The sequence below is a fragment of the Crassostrea angulata genome, chromosome 9, assembly GCF_025612915.1.
Source record: "Crassostrea angulata isolate pt1a10 chromosome 9, ASM2561291v2, whole genome shotgun sequence".
NCBI classification, from domain to species: Eukaryota; Metazoa; Mollusca; class Bivalvia; order Ostreida; family Ostreidae; genus Magallana; species Magallana angulata.
Genome location: NC_069119.1, coordinates 28,116,800 through 28,139,061, shown reverse-complemented (window position 1 = coordinate 28,139,061; position 22,262 = coordinate 28,116,800). Strand labels below are relative to the sequence as shown.

General features: G+C 33.0%; 1 pseudogene; it reads right to left on the bottom strand.

Annotated features, from left to right (window-relative positions):
• Nucleotides 1-1,077: 1,077 nt before the first annotated feature.
• LOC128162250 (pyrethroid hydrolase Ces2e-like) lies at nt 1,078-13,638 on the bottom strand (annotated as a pseudogene).
• Between the last annotated feature and the right edge of the window lie 8,624 nt (nt 13,639-22,262).

The following is a 22,262-nucleotide window of genomic DNA, read 5'->3' as shown; positions in this document are numbered from 1 at the left end:
CGTTAAAACTATGGGTTGAAGGTAAAAAAAAAACTAAAAATTGAGATGGTGACCATCGTAAAGGGCCCCGATTAAATAATGGACAATAGGATGAAAAGAATTTCAGAGAATTTTGCTTTGACATTGTTCTATAATTGTCCAGCTGGCATAAAACTTTTCATTCAATCTCATTACCCATTACATACAGGCATTTTTGTTCAACCTTATGCAAGATTAAGCAAATGGGAAATAATCTACGGTCTCAAACTGATTATAAAGTGATCTGATATGACCTTCACAGTGACTTGGTTCAAAGTCACTGCACACAATAACTAAGTTAATGTGAAGTAGGAGCCAAATCAGGCTAAGTGGAGAGTATACATGTATATCTTGAAAAAAAAAATTCGAGGTCCGATATGACCTTGACCTACAAACTTCATTCAAGGTCACTGCACATCACTCTGTGGGTGAAGTATGAGTCAGATTGGTCCAAGGGGAGATAAGATATGCTCCGTACAAGAGAACTCGGACGGACGGACAGACGGACAGATGGATGGACGGAAGGACAGACGGATGGACAGACTGATCACTACAGGGCACCCGTAGAGCTGGGCCCTTATAATACTTGAAATCTTTTTAACCACAAGAATTTAAAATAGTTTAGTTGCGATTACTGTTTGGGTATTTACAGTGGGCATATACATTTTCGAGAGGAATGTTTTACTGGAAGAGGTGCCTTTGTAAGCATTAACGCATGAACAACGTTTTGAAAATAATTTTAATATTCATATAAATACACTTTATCAATTTATTGGTGACATACTTCACCTAAGTTGGCATGATATAACAACGATAAACCAAATTGATATCGTTAAGGAGGCTAGGCGGCCAACCATCAACTAATAGATCTACCTTAAAATTTTAGATAACTATTAAATATGAATCTTTCACTCATAAATTATCATAAAATATAGGAAAATGCTTAAATGTTAGATTTTAAAATTGAGTATCTTAGTAAACCGAACTATACTTTGCATATTTTTATACAAAGCTCTCCTTCTGAAGGAGATTAATATGGTCTAATAAAAATTAACACGACTATCCAGCCAACTTAAATGGACTACTCTCCGGATCAGGATCTGCATAGAATTTCAAATTTAAGTATTCAAATTTATCCAACATAGCTGGCATCTGCTGCCTTGGATGGTTTCGTATTTCAAGGGAGGAATTATTGGCCAAATACTGTTTTCTTCCATCAAAAGGATTCCACGTATTGCCACTTGGAAGAACTAGAGATGTCACGTTCGTGGATCTTCAAAGAGAAGAAGGAAGATAAAAACAATTGAATAACGTGCACTGTTCGTGTAATATGCAACCCTTTCCTTATTAGAAGAATTTTAAAACCATGTCAAATTAAGGGGGCTGAATGGCCGATTATATTAATCTTCTTGAGACAAAAGAGCTTCTTCATAAAAGTTGAAGTAAATACTCAGTTTTCAAAAGCAAAACATTTGGATTTTTCTTGATTAAATTATTATAGTTTAAATCCAAAAATATCATCTTTAAAAACTTATATTTAAAGCTATACACGCTATAATTTGCGTCAATTTTGAATGACAGTGAAAACGCATGTGTTTGTCTACTTATAAAAGTTATCCTTAATCTGTAAATTACAAGGGTGAATTCCATCTCGTTACAAAGATATAGATTTTTAATTGTTTATTTTCCTGCCAGGAAAATATACCTTTTTCATGAATATTGATGAAGGAAGAGCAAACCGACCTCATTGCGCATGTCCGCGGAGAACTAGGTGGTCGTTATTGTTTGCCTAATTAAATATCCAACTTGATTTTTAATATGCTTAACAGTTGCTAATTTGAAATACATACATGTATAATGAGTAAAATACGCTTGCCATTTACGATACCCTTACTTCTGCATTAACACTTATAGGATCTATAAATAGCACATAGGGGAAAAACACAGGTCTACGTCATTTTTTTAAAGGAAATATTCATATCTACTCACAGGCTTGTATTTTTTTCTTTTGTTTGTACTCGTATATCTGACAAATTTATGCTTTACTGAAAATATCCTTTCCTTTGTGAAACTATCACAATTATGAAGATGTTGACCCTTCACCAGTTTTGGTATGATAGGCTAAATTTAGCTGTCGATATCACGTGATAGATTGATATTCACGAGGAGGCATTACTTTCCTGGCAGGAAAATAAATATTTTTTATTGTTTAATATTTTATATATTTGTTACGTGATCGAATTGAGCATTATAATTAACAGAATAAAGGTAACTTTTATTAGTAATCAAACACATACATTTTCCCCTTTATTCAAAATTGACGCAAATTATAGCGTGTATAGCTTTAACCTGGTGGGTAATTCGTTGACCAACCAGTCCCCATAACATATATTTTGGATAAATGATGTCATGTGTGCATCGTGTACATTGCGTAAAACACATTGCTATTTTTTTTTTACTAAAAGTATGTTCATTTACTGTGGCTCTTAGATAAATGAACATTATTTTTTATAACTAAATATGTGTGCTTTTTTGTTTAAAAAATCCATATGCACGTGCTTGCATTCTGTTCAATTGCAGATCACGATTCATTTTGCGGCCATTCAGAAAAAAAAAATAAATGCATGTGAAAAATTACCTCCATTAGGTGACACACTATTAAAAAAAAATCAAACTACTACTGTAACCATAATAAAACAAAAGGATTAATATCATTTATACATGATGACCGGGTATTATATGTAAAAAGGGAGCTAACCAATTCATACATTTCCTTGATCGTGGTATCAATTGTACAAGAGTGAAGCTACATTGTACATGTACGTATACCTTAAGACACACAGCAAATCCATACCATTGACTTTAATATATTGAACAACATGTATCCTTGAGCAATACAACCATTTCAACAAGGCTTTGGACTTTCAGTAAGGCGTAGCTATCTATTTCTTGCGTCAAAACAAATGATGCTGGTTTCAAGCGAAATATTCTCTGATTGCGTCGTCTCAGACAAATCTTGTTGATTTCAAAGAGCCATGGCTGTGTGTCCAGCAATAAAATAGACAGGCCTACGTCACAATGTTGTTAAACACTACTACCAATAGTTCAAGCTCTTGTTAAAATGGTTCTAAACACCATGCAATACAATAATTATTATCTGTCATTCACGTCAATGTCATCGATTAATTATCGCTTAAATATCAAGGTCTCTGCTTACTTAAACATACAAATACATGTTCTTTTTGTATACTACGTAAGTTAATTCTACGTCCATGCATATGCAATCTTTAAAATACTAAACATTGTGAGGAAGACGTTTTTGTTTGTGATCAAAGTTTTGAAACAAATGATATTTTAAAATCAATATTGATACAAATTGTTTGAGAATTTAATTAATTACCTATTAATTATGATCTGTTCCGTCAGTTATTACAACCACCCCAATGACCATTCAATATGTAATGACCATTCAATATGTAATCCAAAGTGTGCCATATCTATTTGTATTTTGCAAGGGTTTTTTGTTCAATTGCAAGAAGTATAATAGAACTGGAAAGGACAATAATGATTATAGTCTTTTCTAAATGAAACTTTCTACAATACCCACGCGCATGCACGTGTGACTTTAACGCTAATAGAAACAAGTTTAGACAACTTTAGCTCCACGAGAAAATGCTGGTTACCAGATCGTGGACCTACATGTTAATCTTTAATAAAAGAATCACATAAAGTTGCTATGTGAAAATTTCATAATATTTCCCATCACATTTTACTTTAGATATCACTTCTTTACTTGCCTCTGAATATCTTTTAAACACTTTCAACAGTCTTGTATGATAAAGCGGTGTAGTTTGTTTACAGGTAAAAATGGCGACTCTTGACTCCGACATGAATTTTACTTTACTTTCCGAGGTTGGTTCGGGTGCTTAGGCAGGGCATAATATCCCTTGCATGCGGGCCCTGTAAAAGGACCCATTCCAAATTAAAAATATAGTTTTACTCAAAATCTAATTAAAAAATTTCCAAAATAACTGTGTCGCATTGTGTTATAAAACACGAAAGGTAGTGTTGCTGATTTTTTGTAGCAATTTTCATGTTGTAAATTTTGAATTTACTGGATAGGTGTAAATACAAAATTTACAATTTACAACATGACACATATAAATCAAAATATCTGAGTGTTCTATTAAGCGTGGGTTATTTTGCTGAAAACATTAATTCAATGATTAAACATGTAATATGTAAAATAACAACAGAAAACATCGTGTTTTTTGCTAACGTGCATTTTAAAGTCATATTTGTCAAACCATTTTTAACAAGAGAGTAATTTGTCGACGAAAAATTCCAATTGAAAGGGTACAAGACTCCGTACCGACATTGTCAGTCATATCCTGCTGAGAAAAAATTTGAAGCAAGTAAAGTGGCGTATCAGCACTAGACTAGTATTAAATTCTCTCAGGATTTTTTTTGTTTATTTAAATTTTCACAGAATGTACTCCAAGTATATTATTAATTATTAAGTTCAAAACCTACAAATAAATATTCAGTTTTTTAATACAGATAGACCTTTAGCTCCAAGGTCCGTCAACCCAAATGCATGTTTCATAGCAAACAACTCTGCTGATAGGACAGCCTGAACAGTCAAAGTATAGCTGCTCAGCCGGAAACAGGGTTAAGAAGTATTGATGAAAAGAGAGAATTAAAATGTGACACCATAAATGCATACACAATAGATATATTTTTTTCAATTTGATTTTTTTTCCATATTATCTTGAGAGCCGTTTCGATCTTATTCAAACCTGGTCATATTCGATACGCCATTACAAGAACTACAAAGTCGTGATTTTATTTAGATTGAGCTCTGTCTTAATATGATCATGGCAGTCGATTAATCATTAGATCGATTGAGTAGTTCATTATATTAATGAAACATTCAGTACTCTTAAAATGCATTTTTCTTTTGTCTGATGATACATGGTTGATTGTCCTATCTTAAAAAGTATTCATATGAAAGCATAATGGACATCATTTGTGTTAATTCAAGTAGAAAATCGTTAATTACTAGTACTGTTTTCAGGTCTTAGTCGTTAATTTAAAAACATGCACATCCACAATGCCATTGCCTATTTTCTTAAAATATCCATAACGGTTGTTTAAGGTGCTTAGTCAGTTTTTTTGGTTAAAGTGTGTTTTACCTTTTGAAAATATTGGTATGACATTTTTAGTAATTAAAAAGCTTAAAGCTCATGTATTAAGAGCTTTACTCTTTAAAATGCATTAGTTAATTTTTTCTTTTGAAATTTCCTTATGAACTGGTTTGTCTGTTTTTAAAAATTAGTAAACTAAAGTATCTGCTGTGAAAAGATGGTCCTGTGATAAAATTAGAAATGTTGTATCTGAACAGTACATGTAAAAATATACTACATGTATTTTTAAAGAGACAGTACAGCTGAAAACATATGTGTAAATAACAGATTTACCTATTGGATCGTTAGGAAAAAAGAAATAACGTTGATTGTAATAGTTGAAACACATAGAAATCCTTTTCACATACTTAATTAACGTAATTATGAGCTTCCGGAAATTTAAGGGTCGTACAAACCGGAATAATCTTATATCGTTTATTTGTACCCCGTGGACTTTGATGGACAGTCATTGAAACGTGCTGAAAACTACAAGATCTTCGTCCGACTACGGTCATACGGTTATACGCCAGGTTAAAGGGACTCTCTAAACGGAACACATCATCACTTACTCGATAATTTATAAATGGTTCATTTTAAAATGAACAGACATAAATATGTCAAATAACCCCGCAAGGGGCCTCATTTACAAAAATGAATTTAGGTTGTAGCAACTCCTATGATAAACACGAAATATACATGCTTACAAAATAATTGTCACAGTGGTTATTTTAAAAACTTCAAACAAGTATTACCTGGGAGAAGTAAAAAAGACATATGTTTATCAACAAACATGTCCAGGGGAATCTTCGCGAGCCCTGCAAATGTTTTGTTTACAATAAATACGCATGCGTAATAGTATATAAGGCTGTACCCCGTAACACTTTGTGATGTAAATATGTGATAGGTTATACGTAATTATTAATTTTAACGAAATGATTACATATATTTCATATAGAACTTTGTAATTTTCTGAAAGTTTATACATTCATGAGTAGTACAAAAAACCGAACCCGATATCGGAACATTTTTTCAAGTCGGGTTTTTGATAAGATTCGCCGTACTGTCTCTTTAACCGTAAAAACGCCGTCTAAACTTGCAAAGAACTGCTCTGCTACAAATGCAATATTGTTAACAAGATTCATACACTATTTCAGAACCTTAAATTCAACTATTCCTGCTGTTGGAGTCAGTACAACGATTTAAATAGCCACCCGAGAAGTACAATTGATATTCACCGAACCGGAAGCGAGGTGCATATTGAACTCCGAGGGTAACTTTAATCTTCGTATTGAAAAAAAAAATCGAACAATAAATGTTTTAATAAATATATTGTATATTTCAGAATTGATTGGCATATCAAATTGAGTGTCATCAAGCAAAGAAAACCTCATGACCTGAGGTGAACGTAAAACAAAGCTACAATATCACTTTAAAGAAAAATGATAACACGAGGTATATGAAGTTCTAAAGGCAATCCGGTAATTAAAATGTTAGCAGAACGGCGTGGTTTGTAAAGTTGAGTTAGAGCAACGCTGCTGTGTGACAGTGCATTGGACTGATGGTTTGCCCCAAATCTCTATTTGCTACTTCAGACTAACAAATCTGACATCTAGAAAAGGGCTTACGGATCCATTTTACAAATATTGTGCCTTAATATAGCAAAAATACTCCATATATTGATAAGAATGTACTAGCTAATTCTCTCATCCCCAAAGTAACATTTTGAATAAGGCGCTCTCAGGACAAGTTGCATTCCGGGATCCAGGAAACGACACCGTATGGTAGAGAAGAGCCCGAAATATAAGATACAGTTAAATGGAGTGGCACACACCTGTCACAACAAGATTAATCACATGCGCGGATCTAGAGGGGGCGTCGGGGGGGTCCCGACCCCCCCCTGGAAAATGAAAATTTATTAAATTTACATAGTAAAATTATCGCGAAAATATGCCTCGGACCCCCCCCCCCCCCTGGCAAACACAATTATCCTTCGGACCCCCCCTGGAAAAATTTTCTGGATCCGCGCATGAATCACTCAACTACAGTAGTATTCCATTAATTCATAACCTTTAAGAGGAAATAATTTCCTTTCTTTTATAATTTAATTATCTCGATATGAGAGAGAGAGAGAGAGAGAGAGAGAGAGAGAGAGAGAGAGAGAGAGAGAGAGAGAGAGAGACAGAGACAGAGAAACAGAGAGATGGAAAGAGAAAGAGGAGAGGGAAAGAGAGACAGGGAGGGAGAGATAGAAAGAGAAGAGAGAGAAAAAATAACAGAGAAACAGTGGCAAATATTTCAATATTTACTGATACACAAGACATACTTAGAATTGAATTAAACTAGTTAGATGATGACCATCTAAAAGGGCTATTATCAGCTTAAAATGGATAAAAGGATAAAAAGAATTTAGAGAATATTTATTTGATCTTGACCTGTAACTTAGAAATTTTCTACCAGGCATAGAACTTCTAATTCAATCTCATTACTCCTTACTTAAACTGTTCAGGCATTTTGTTCAATCTTGGTACATGTAAGTTTAGGCAAAGTGAAAATAATCTACCGCTAAAAACTAATTATAAAGATATTTGTTGTGACCTTCAGATAAACTTGGTTTAAGGTAACTGCACCCTATTCTTCAAAAAATTCTATTAAGTAAAGTATTAGGCAACTAGGGCTAAATAGAGAATAAATAAATGCTCTTAAAAAGGATTTTCGTGTAATTTGATATGACCTTGATACTTGACCTACAAACATCTTTAAAGGTCACTGCATAGCCTTTAATCAAAGGCACCACGTGGGTGAATTATGAGTCAGATTTGAGCAAAGAGAGAGAAAATATGTTCCGGCAAGAATTTTTCATATAATTCTGCTATGACCTCACAATTGACCTTGGAAATTGGTTCCAGGTCACTACATACACTTTCCTCAAAACCTATGTTTATGTGAAGTATAAGGCAGATAGGGTTAAGCTGAAAGTACATATGCTCTGAAAAAAGGTTTTTATATATCTGATATAATTTTGACACTTGATCTACAAGCTTCATTCAAGGTCACTGCACATAATTTGAACTTTGAGCCAGATTGGACAAAGGTGGGGGGGGGGGAGTTATGCCCAGAGCAAGGATGCCATATATGATTCTGCTATGACCTTAACCTGAAACCAAGACACATTGTTTAAGGTCACTGCACACCTTTTTACCCAAAGGCATTCTGTGTTTGACTTATAAGCCAGATTTTGGCCAATGGGAGAGAAATATGCTCCAGACAAGAGATCTCGGACGGACATCCGTACGGAAAGACGGACTTGCAGACGGGCCTACAGACTGACCACTATAGAGCGCTCACAGAGCGAAATCCTAATAAATAATATTAAGAGGACTTTATGTTACCCATGATATCTACCTTGAAAGTTTTATAATGATATTTTTCGCCGTACAAAATAACTGAGTAAAGAACAAATCCTTATATTTAGGAATAAAACATGAATATTTTCCAAAATCTTTATACAAACACAGCCATCCTAACCTCTTATGGACACACGAGACGTTCCTCAATTTTATAAAAATTCTCCTTCATATACTATTCTTTATTTATGAACATTTAAAACTGTTAATTCCTAAAATTCAGGGTACAATACAAGGCTCCATTCGGAGCTAGATTATTTAGAATTTTCCTTCATATAGTAATTCAAAGTGCATTTGAATGCTTATAAATAAAGTTATACTATATTTTTTCGATTGAACACTTTATATCTGAATTAAAAATGTAACATACAGTATAAAAATACAATTATGAAATTACTTTGTGGAAATCTTCACATTGCGGAAATTGCGGATTTTTTTGGACGATAGGTCGCGTCTGACCTTAAGAAAGACATTGAAACATTTGTACTTTTTATAATATGTGCAAATATGTACCAGTGACTGGGATATGTATGCTTTAATTCAGTTGATATTTCTACCTCTACACTTTGGTTTAGGGTAATGCGCCAAAAGTAATAACTAAACTGGCACCCCCTTAATAGTGAGGTCTGCGGACATGCCTACTTGTGGGATGAGGAACTCGTAGTCAGAAGCCAGCTATTCAACAGAAAGTACATACTATATATATATATATATATATATATATATATATATATATATATATATATATATATATATATATATATATATATATATATATATATATATATATATATATATATAATGTTTAACCAATTTAAAAGACAGATTCCGGTATAACAGCTTACAAAAAACTGGGGTTTATCAAAAAGTAATGTCACAGATGCGATAAAATCAAAAAAAGTCAACGTGAAGCGACGGGAATTCGTAATTCGGAACATCTACATAATATTCATTCACATCTGATAATTTCAATGCTAAATAAAGATAACTTTTGAAGATAACGTATTCTATAGATGGCAAGGCATGGATACATGTAAATGCGGCACGCCTGCGACGTTCTTTTATTAAGCTAATTAAAGTTTGAAAATGTGAATACTCAGTTTGAAGATTAAGATTGAGATTTAAGATTAAGATTAAGAGCTATTGACAATTTTTTACTGTGAAAAAAAAAACCAACATAAATATGAAACAAGATTTCAATTTAAGAGGCGACAATATCACACATGCAAAACGTTTTAAGCATTCATATCCGTTTACTTATTTAACGAAATTCAATATTTTCAATTTGAAAAATAATTATTAAACATACTTGGGTGTATCCTTTTCTATGATACAGTTCCCATGAGGTTGTCATACATTGTGTGACTCTACTTTTGATGTTTGTTTGTTTGGCAAGTAGTTCCTTATATTAGCTGTATATAAATAATATAGCGCACATTCTTCTATAATATGAATTTTTAGGCTTTTAAAAGAATTCCGAGCAACATGTATAGACAGAAAAAAAAACAAAAAAAACCATATGAATCATTTTGTGTAATATTCAAAGACAGAATTAACGGCATCAAACTCTAAGATATGCATTTGTGTAAGTAATTGAAATATTTCTAAATAATTGTGTCCAAGCAATATTGAACTCTGGCGTACATGTAGGAATATATACGACCACAAAAATATCTAAATTGTTTGCACCATTTAAAATCTGATTATTTTCGAGGAACTTATGAATAAGTTTCTTTGAAAAAAAATGCATCTGAATACACTGCGTCGGCGGCGGTGATGTGTGCTGAGGTCCAAACACTGTTTCACTTCCGGTCTGCCAGAGTAAATCAACTCCCAAAATTTAGGATGCATGGTTAATCATAATTATTGTAAGACACCATATTTTTGGTTCCACTTCAACAACATATTCAGCTGATTTAGTCCTCAAGCACTTCACCATTGCCGTGATTGAGAAAGTTATATACCTGAGCCAGGCTTCTGGTGTTCTGAGTTGTGAGTAAGGTGTACATTTACATCCGCTTTGAGTGATGGGACCATAAAATATTCCTTTTGTAAAAATGAGAGAGAGAGAGAGAGAGAGAGAGAGAGAGAGAGAGAGAGAGAGAGAGAGAGAGAGAGAGAGAGAGAGAGAGAGAGAGAGAGAGAGAGAGAGAGAGATATTTAATCATGGAAACAGGAGAAAACATATGGAGTGAAACAGAGAAAAATGGTCAACGAATGGTCGCCAAAAATAGTCACTTGATATGGATCTCCACCAAAGTTACGCATGTTTCTTCTGATCCACTTTAATAGTGCAAGCATTTGATCTAGAAGTGCTTGATTTCCGCTTGCGTTTGAATCAGATGTTGATAGAAACCCTATCATGTACATTTTTTAAAACATTTATCAAAGAATTATTATTTAGATACCTGTGCATGTAATTGATTCAACAACATCAACACAGTCACGTAGCTCTTTACTTATCAATATTTATGAAAACAATTGTTCACGGTGAACCTTTTCGAAATGTTCAGTTTATATACATGCAAGAATAATTGCATGATGTTTAATTATGAACGTTAAAATTGCAATTTTTAGTTAGTTTTGTGAGCACATTTACCAGAAATTTCACAGAGATAATGCAATTTTATTAAGATCCTCCAATGTATAATTGACAGTCACTACAATAATTTCTCCCTTATAAGCCAATATTCTTTCGTCGTATCCCGATCCCGATCCTCTTGAAAATATCCTCCATGAATCCATACCATGACAGTGATGGAAGACTTCGGATGGCTGAAGTACTTCGTAAGTTTGAAGTTATTTTCTAAGCATCGAAATTGAATTAAGCATGTATTATTATACGAAGTTTTTAGTTATCTCCCATAGTACATGATAGCATATTTTTAATCACTTTATTCACTTAAATAAAAAAAAAATCCTGTCGATGATTCGAAAACTTTAAAACAACAATTTTAATTATAGTAATAATTTTTATTTATTCTTTCTTACGCTTTGTGAATATACATGTATATTTAGGTACAAAAAGTTTTTATTTATGTTTTATATCCATTTCCAAAATATTTTCTATAAAAGAAATGATTCAATACATTTGATACTATTGTTGCTCATTCCTTAAGATGCGGGTTATATAATTCACCATTTTGTGCAATATGTATTTTCAAAGACATTTTTATATACTATGAAATGTTCTCAAACACCGGGCCAATGCTACATCATTTTAGATTAAACGTTACTGAAATAACACTCAGTCTATTTAAACGTACCAATTATTCATGTCAGTTTCTTGTAATCTCTTTTTGTCATAAATTGAAGGGGAAAAACACTTAATAGCAACATGTAGGTGTTTATAAAATTTAACGAACTCACCTACCCACACTCTGATCATGTAACAATAGTAACATTTAGTAGAACTGATGTTAAATGGAGGCAAAGGAAGGTAATCCGCGGACGTATACCAGTTTAGTGTAACATTAATGATATATGAATTGAAGGTACGAGATACATTTTCACAAACGCAACCCTTTGATAGCAAGTGGCAGTTTCGGTTCAAGTACCCAGTCAATTACATGTATTTGGTGAAAATAAGAGTGGTGTGTTTCCATGTCAAAGATGGCTCGTTCTTACGTATTAATTGGGATAAACATTTATATGTGAGCTTCTTTATGTATCTTGAAGATGGTCCGATAATCAAAGATATCTTTGGGTGTATTCTGTAATAAAGGAAAATAACACATTAGCAGTTTTATAGACTTGTTTTGGCAAACGTGCTTTTTTCCCACTATTTCTCTATATTTGCTTTAAAAAAGGTAACGTTACGGTAGTCAAAAAATGCCCATAATCATCCAGCACTCTTTTTAAAATTTCAATTTCGAACATGTCTACTATGTTGTCCTGCTCGTTGTGTGTTCTCCAGGATATAAATGTTTTCTTGTTAAACTTTATAAAAGACAAATGTTAGTTCTCTCACTTTCTTCATCTTCACTTTGGGCAGGAAAATCGATTGATATAAATTATTTTCAAAGAATTTGAATTAGCTCTCACCGTGCTTTTTTATAAACTGTATCAGAGAGGCTTTAGATGATCATTGTTGTTTGTTTTAATTGATGGTCTTAATTCATTAATTAAGATGTACGTAAAAATTATCTTGTGCATTGCCGTTGATTTTAAGTGGCATTCGTAACTAATAAATTATGCTGGACAAAATTCCTACAAAATCTCATATTATGGAATTTGACTATTTTAAACACTCTGTAAAAATATTTCTATATTTTTTCCTTGCTTCGACTACACGAATGGTTTCTTACATGGTATGTTGTTTCTCGTTCTGGTTGGGAATGATGGCATCTCTATTTGGAAGCCATAGTCTAGAAAAATCGCATCGTTAGAGTCCACAAAACCTCTGTATAAGTCTACAATATCTTGTTCTTTCTTTTGCAGCTATACTTTAATTAAGTTTGCTAACTCTTTATAATAGTGAAGAACCACAATAAAACAATTCGCTATGATCAAATGTAAAAATTGACCCTAGAAGACTGGATGATCATTATGACCTATCAGATTTACCTTTAATTTAATCTAAAATCAAATACACTATTTTTGGTCACAGGGTAAGGAAAATAGCCGATATAATATCGTTATAAAATTTGAAGATTTTCCTATATATTTTTACAGAGCTCTTCATTTCAAGGTGGTAAATATGGTCTAAGAATGGTCTCGATGTCAAGCAAGAGGATGTAGCAGGTATATGCCTTTCATACTGACCTACCGTACAAATTAAGTTGCTGGGGACAGGCGGCGCCAAACTCGGTGTCTTTAAGAACCCTTGGCCTCTAATACCTTCTCTCAACAGGTGGAGTAAAATGCAGGTTTCCAAATCGTGGTTCGGCAAAATGTTTTCCCAGGTAAATCTCCTACTGACCTCTTGGTGAGGTAGATGCCCAGTATCCATGTGCACTCCCGGCAGGTGTATTCGTGGTAACGAACGTGCCAACCGTCTGACAGACGTCTACGAGCGATAACACTAGCATTATTGAAAGTATTTGTAGCATGTACACTCCTTTGTCAAAGCCTTATCTTACTAAATCGATATAGGTCTGAAAATATGCATAATTTTCTACAGTTATCCCTATCGATTTACGTGCATTTACATTCCCATTTAATTAAAATAATCACATTTGATTTCAACATACAGGTTATTTACATGTTCAGACTCCAATTGTAAAGAAATATATTGGTTTTTTTTTTAGACAGTGTGATATTTGTTTGGATCATAATCAAGAATGAAAGTACATACTTATCTTACCATATGAACGACTAAGGAATGAGAAAAAAAAACCCAGACATACACAAGTTTTATAACTAGGACTGTCCAAAACACAATTTGCATCACTATAAAATCTACTAATATATTCACTCGAAATCAAGCTTTGAAAGATAGCTGTGGTCTTTTTTAAATTGTTTTTGTCATTTTATTCTTATTTATTATGAATAAAAGAGTAGATAAACTGAGTGTACTGCTTGGCTGTGTTAAATACTTAGTACACGAAGGTTCATTTAAAGTTTAATGTCAATTTATCAGTATCCTGTTGTTATAACATTATCGACGTGAATGGCTATGTTTAAAGTTACTTCAAGCCTTATTTAATTGGTTTCGTAAGGATTGGCTAATGCTCAACATTATATTACTAATGCACGTGTTCTACTATTATTAAAACAACTTTTTACTAATAAAAACATTTAATGATGTGTACATGTAATACTTAAATACCAACTTATTTATTACTAAATGAGTAAACTCAGTAATTTTAAAGGCTTTACCTAGGTTCAAACATGACATAGTTGTTTTATGAAACAATGTTTAGTAAATAATAATGATTGATAAATTCAATATGTTAAATACATATACACTATCATAACTACTCAAATGGTAAAAATCGAATGCCAAATATTCCTATTGAATTATGAAATTTTCCGTAAGGACATTTTTCACTGCCTTATCTCACTTTGGCCATCGCATTCACTGATTTCTATTTGAGAAGATTCATAACGATGAAACAATGTATAGCTAAGCTATCTGATAATGTCATGAAAGTATTTTGATTCAAAATGAGAATTTTTGTTGCATAACTCACATGTATTTTTAAGCCCCCAAAAAATACAAATGGCATTATGTCATTTCTTTATAAAAGAAGTAACGTTTTCTTTAAAATTAAAACATTCAGTAGGATAAAATAGATATTTTAAAATAACATTAAAAAAAACCCACTGTCAACCTTTGCTTTGAGTTAGTAGAACATGTTTTTCGGGGTGTCAATTTCAACTGTTTCTGTTCCAAACAGGCACCATTTATACATTATCACGTAAAACATATAATTATACGATTATATACTGTTCGATCATCAATAGAATGCTCAAATTAAAAATTTGCAGACTAAATATGCATATGGCTTGGATCAATTTTAAATATTACTATTCACTAATATAAAAAAAAATAAATTCACTTAAACATGTTGTAAAATCACTAAATAGAAGCAGATAATGAATATTATTCTATGAAATAGATGTACATTTTTATAAAGAAAATTTTTCTAAAATAATCTATGGATTAAAAGAAACACATAATTGCAATTTGTTAAGGAAACCTAATACATATATTAAAAACATTTGAAAAAAAAAAATACTATTAATTTAAAAAAAGTTATATCATTGTGGGGACAAACGCCGCCACTCTAGATCTGTGTCAGCTGCTTTTATTTGGGTCCTTTGCCAGATTTTAGACGTGTGTCTTTAGTAATGTATTTAGTTATGAATCAATCCTTACAGTTACTCCAAGTAAAAGGAAAAAATAACTGTTATATTTGGACTTATTACTACACAAAGAGTTAAACTGAAAGTCAAAGGTTGTTTGTCTCTTTGGTATAAGCTGCACTTTGAGTTCGGTAAGGCTTGGCTTCTGGCAAAACATATCTTAATCTCTCTCTTTATTATAATTACTATTTAGAGCACTTGATAAGCAGCTTTTGTTTTTCACAATGTGATTTAATTCCCGCCTCTTTGATTTAGGCGACTCAACAACCAATGGATTGTTCGCTCATTACAGTTAATAAATAATTTCAATGCTATTTTGATAAAATATTATCCTGCAACACGTGGAAGCAAGGAATTAGTTGACCCCTAAAAGTTGACTCTTGTATTTATAAGTATTGCAACCAAAACTCATTGCGCTAACATCCATGCCATCGAGAGATCATTTTAAGTTCAGAATTTGTTTATCAATCGTTGTAAAATAAATAAAGTTAAGTTATAAAAAAGAAAAAGAGGGCAATTTGACAAATTCAATGGAATTGTCAACTGCTTGTTTGAACCATTCACAAACAGTGCAAGAGTTAAAGTGAAGAAAAGAGATACACTCTGTCAGGGCAAGAAGTTCTTCCAATGCAGGAAATGTGGATTTTTTTCTGTAAATAACTTTGACCAATAATATAAAATATTACATATCTATCGAATTCATTATAAGAATGTAAGACCTCTTATGGGATGTTGGTATATCTTGTCAAGCGTAAGGTATAGGAGCGGTTTTGCCAGTCCATATTTCATAAAACTGCTACAATAATGAATTTAACAACATATTCTTACTCTGACTTATATATGCAATGTTCAACAAGATATTGTGATCACATATGCGCTTTAAATTTGTTTCTATAGAAACCAACCACGTTAAGAAATTGAGGAAAATATCTTATAACCTAAAAGATCACACTGAGGAGACCGTCTATGGGATGTTGTTAGATCTTGTCAAGCGTAAGGTGGAGGAGCGAATTAGCAAGTCTATATTTCATAAAACTGCTTCAACTATGAATTTAACAAGATTTTCTATTCTTAATCTTATTAATGCAATGTTACTCAACTTATTGTGATCATATAATGCACTTTAAACTTGTTACTATAGAAACCAACTACTTAAAGAAAATTCAAGAGCATATTTTATTTCAAGTAAATTATGAAAGACTCTATCGTACCAAATTTTATTACAATCTGCAATACGTGATGAATCAGACACTGTCTGACTCTTACCTGTAATAGTATTTAACAATATGAATGCTTGTTTAGTCGTCGATGAACATTTCTAATAAAATTTAAAACTTTTAGCTTGGTTTAGTGGTCTATATTGCTGATCACGGTACAACGTAAGATTTTAAAAATAAACTAAGGTTAATAGTTATATCTTTTATGAAAGTAATTCACGTCGGTCAGATATATGGTTGATGATATAATTAAGCATTGAATCATCATTTTTTGAAAGATATAGTCTCATAACTACAGCGGTGTGTGCATACAAATTGAATAACTTCTTTCCTTGTCTGCAAATGTGATTTTTACGTCAAAATTTCTGTTTTATCCTAAGGGTAAGTTCAAATAAATGGAAGAGCCACTGTAACAGCCACAAGCGTGAACTTTGATTCTCGCTTGTGACTGCATTTTACAGCGTTCAACGTTTGTGACGTCATAATAAAACTAGTCATTCTAACCTTTGAGTACCCTGTGTGTGTTACAGTCTTATAACTGCAGTATCTTTTCACACACTTTACATGCAAAAAATATTTGGAATGTAAATATTCAGTGATAAACAGGAATAAAATGCCGAAGTACAATGTATATAAGCAAAGTTATGGTACAATAACTTAATGTGAATAAACAACAGAACGATAAGTTTCTTTCTTAAATCTTCACCATGTTCAATAAACTTGATTTAATTTGATTCAGTTCACCATAAATGTGGATAAGAATTTTTAGAGTAACTTGTTTTTGTTCGGTTAAAAAAAACCCCCAAAACAATGTAGCAGAATATCGAAGGAAAAGGGGTAGCAACGGGAGGACTAGAGTCATGCACAGTACCAATCTGACCCAACCTAACAAAAAGTAGACCCCTACTAAACCCTGGGTTAGTTTCAGGGGTCTTCTCGGGATTTACTCGGGTTTACTAATGCAGACCAAGAGTTAATCCCGAGTAAACCAAATGTAAACCAAAAGTTGATACAGTGAGTTAATCCCAATCACAAGAACGTGTAACCCTCTGAAAGCAGACGCTACATATCTGTGCAATATACAAAGGTCGGGAAGTACAGACGGTAAGATGGTAAGATAAAACAAGGGCAAGCTTTCCGCTATTAGTGCATAAAATGGACCCCCAAAAGTAAATCCCGAGTGAACCCAAAGTAAACACCGAATAGACGCAGTTTTCAAAAAGCAGACCCAGCGTAAACCCCGAGTAAAACCCAAAAGTAAACCCCGAGGTTTTGTTGAGGTCTGCTCTGGTGTTAGGTTGGATCTGATCGGTGAGTACTGGTATTTTTTTTTATTTGCTTCTCATTTTAATAAAGAGGTGTTTTTAAACGACGGTAGACTTTTATTAACTCCATGCACTAGTCTACTTCAGGCATTTTGTTCACAAATGAAAGAAAAGTTCATATTAATACCTTTGCTCAGAAAGGAAACGTGTGCCATTTACTAATTAAACAGCTTAAAGTCAGACAAATGTCACTGGGACAACTATCGTGTAACAAATGAAATTGAGATAAACAAGTCCACGTAAAGTATTAGAAAACACCTAAAGGACCATATTTGATTTGGTCTGATATCTACCCCCCCCCCCCCCCCCCCCCATTTAAACCAATTCTTTAAAAGCATCGTATAAAAATCAAATATATCAAAATCAAATATATCATTCATAAATGATGGCAAGAGGATGCCAATCACTATATTTTTACATTATGACGTTGGTGATAACACTTTACACCTTTTTTCAATATCATTTCAACTATATTCCTAATTTTTTTTAAAGCTCTGTATAAAACTTTAATTTTGGGGGGCCTAAAATGCATAATACCGCCACACATGGTCCTTTAAATGAAAACCATGAAGACCAGCCATCAATAAGTCGATCCGATGAGCTGGTCGTTGGGACTTCGTGGCTTGGACAGAAAAAGAATAGTGTGATGTCTATGTCGTCGAGACATCGATATCCAGTTGGTCAGTGCACCTCTAATCTAAAATAAATCAGATGTACAGATTATTTTCTTACATTTCACTTATTTCCATGAAATACTCTGTGGCATTCATTAAATAAGATATTTTTTACAAGGGTGAAATGAATTTAAAAAACAAATTGCAAGAAAATATTTGCATCAAAACATTATGTTAACGTACAAAGCCTTTAATTGCATACAGAAATTCATAGAGTTTTATATAATGATCATATAGTGTTTCCTTACCTCATGAAAAACCCAGTCGAAAATTTTTGATCAACTTCCTGTTACAAAAAAACACAACAACAACAAAACCCAAAACCAAGGCTATTTTTAAAGCAAAACAGGTTTTGTCAGTAAAAAATTATTCTAATATAGTGGCATTAACCTGGATGTTTTGTTTACATGTAGTATCATTGCAAGTAGGTAAACATCTAGTACAATTGGATAAGTACTCCCCCGCTCCAAAGAAGAGGGAATATACTGTTTAACCTTTGTACACGTTCATGTTTGCCTGTTCTTGAATTTTGACAGTCCATGTTCTGATTTCAATGTATTGAATTTTAATATTCTGCAAAATAGGGTAATCCGATCTAAAATCAGATTTAATCAAGTAAGACTCCACAGATTTTGACAAATTTTAATATGTTAAAATATAATCTAGACGCCTTGGTTTTAAGGTTTTTTACGCTCTGTATATAGCCTTCGACATGTACCTACATGTACTTACCTAGGTCTTATTGCATTCGGAGGCACATAGGGCAAAGACTAGGGATTTCAAGTCTTCTCTGTTCTTCGTTATCCTTTTCGCTTCTCCCCAGGTAAGGTGCATGTCCTTATATTTTTTTCGACAGTATGTCTCCATGATTTTCTTGGACGGCCTTTCCTCCTTTTTCCTTCTGGAGTCCATCTTAGTGCCACTCTTGTGATGTCATTTGTTGGTTTTCTTAGTAAATGACCTATTCATCTCCATCTGTATTTTCTAAGTAATATCATCATGTCTGTTGTTTTTGTTATTTTGTATAGATTTTTGTTGGAAATTTTTGCTGGCCAAATATCTTCAAGATCTTTCTGAGGCAGCCATTATGGAAACTTGTTAGTTTGTTTATGTCCCTTTATGTCATCCTCCAGCATCCAGCACCATACATTAGGACAGATAGTACACATCTGACTGTATTATATCTTGATCTTAGTGCGTATGCTTATGCTGCTTGATTTCCATAAATTCTTAAGCTTGATAAAGGCCCGTCTGGCTTTACTACTATATCCTTGTCAGCACACCCCTCTGATGTCACTACACTTCCAATGTATGTTAAATGGGATGTGTTTTAATATCCTTTCCATTAAGTTGTAATTTTCGGTGAGCGTTCAAGAGGCATTACTTCAGTTTTCTTTATGTTGATGTTCAGACCGATTTTGCTGACATTACTTTGTAAATTAGATGTTTTTCATTGCGTTTGTGTTTTTAGATGGGATAGTAAAGCTAGGTCATCTGCATAGTCCTCAGTGCTTAAAATGGTCCACCTGATACCTGTGTTGTCTTCACTGAAGGTTCATCTCATTACCCAGTCTACTGCTATGATGAACAAGCATTCTGAGAGTATTGCATAAGCAATACACGTCCCCAACCGGTTTGTAGAAATTTGTGAAAACAATGCACTGTTATGCATAATATCATTTTTGACCGTCTCAACAGTCCAACTCGATAACGAACCCGATTGTAATGATACAAAAAACCCTGTCGATTAAATTTACAACAAAATGCTTGACACTATTTTTCAGAACTTATTTGTTTGTTAGAAACAATGAAAGGAATGGTCCGAGTAATACACGACATTATTACTGACAACATACTTTCCTCGTTTATTCGACACACACCGAGCCCGATAACGAACCCGAACATTAAAAAAAATGGAATATAAAAAATTATTTTTCTCGAAAATATGTCAACCAGACGCTACAAAAGTGTAAACTTGATCTGTAGTTTGATATTTTGAAGCTGCTCAGCAAGGTTCATATCATTCGTCAAACGCATAAAGAAAAATACAGTGGAAAACTGGGACAGACAGACGGACGGACGGACGGACGGACGGACGAACGGACAGACGGACGGACTGACGGACGCAGAAGAAAGCTATAGTCCCTTCCAGTGAAAACCGGTAGGGAACTAATAATAAGGCTGACGTCACACATCCTTATCTCACTCCTGATTTCACAAGAAAACTTATGTTTGAGGAACTACCTATATTGCGTTTCAATTCTGTGTAGAATATTTTTACTAGGTCGACTATTTTGGATGGTATACCAAAGTGCCTCAGGATTTTCCATAAACTTTCTCTGTAAATACTATCAAAAGCTTTGAAAAAGCTTTTACGTGTATCAGGTTTTAAAATTCTAAAATAAATTCAAAAGATGTAAGTCATCTTCTGTTGTTAAAATGCTTTGGTACAACTCGTTAATTTTTTAACTCTCCGTAAAACGTCATTTAGGTATCATAGGTCTTAATTAAAAAAACAACCTCTTTGGCGGATTGATTCTAAATTGTTTACCTTTCATAAGATTAAATGGGTATTCACACGTATAGGTTTTGTAAACGGACGTGCGTTTAGATTCAAGTGCTTCTATATAACAAACAGATTCACGTGCCGTATTAAAAGCCAATAGAAAAATATGTTGACAACATTTCTTTATTATGTTTTATCAAAGTTATAACCAACAAATAAATATATGCATAAATATATTTCATTGGCTAATTTTTACTCGATCTCTGACGTTTCATATCATTAAATGAATAGGTGTGACAATCTCTGACCTGGGCAACACTGCTCGGGATAGTATGGATCCACACACTCTATATGATTAACATACAATCATCAATTAAAGATAGTTTAGAAGATGGTGCAATTTAGAAACACAAACATTATTACCTTTAGTAGTGAAGATGCTCAGTATATCTAATGTTTCTAATGTTTTGTAGTCAAAATGCTAACATTGTTGCTTCATTACAAATTGATCAGATATAACAATACAAATGTGATGATTTAATTCCATCAACCTATATATTCGAAATCGAAAAAAATTCGGGAAAAGCAATATCTAACTTTTGTCTCGTGCAACTAGACACTCGACTGTCTCTGTAAATTTCTAATAAGCAAAGATGGAGATACTATCTGCTAGTCGCAGATACATGTATACGAAGACAGGCGGGTGTCTAATTGAACGAGACTATATTGAATTCTGACGTAGGAATACAAACGACAACAAAAAATATCTATATTGTTCGTATCTTTTAAAATCTGACTTTTCTCATCGCATTTATAAACAATTTTTCTTGAAAAGAAATGCTTCTGAATACAATACATCGAATTTTCCATTTGTAATCTTCTAGTACTAAGTTTTGTCAGCGGTGATCATTTGTGCTTATAGGTTCAAACAATGTTTCACTTCTAGCTTGCCAGAGTGACTGCATAGGAAATTTTATTAAACTGACTCCCAAAAAGGACAATTCCCAATGATTCTAATCTCTATTGGTTTTTTATAGAATTTACAATGAAGTATATTTTAGAAAACATGTGTATTTTCATATTGCAATTGATTCGATATTTGTAACTACAGAACATTAGAAA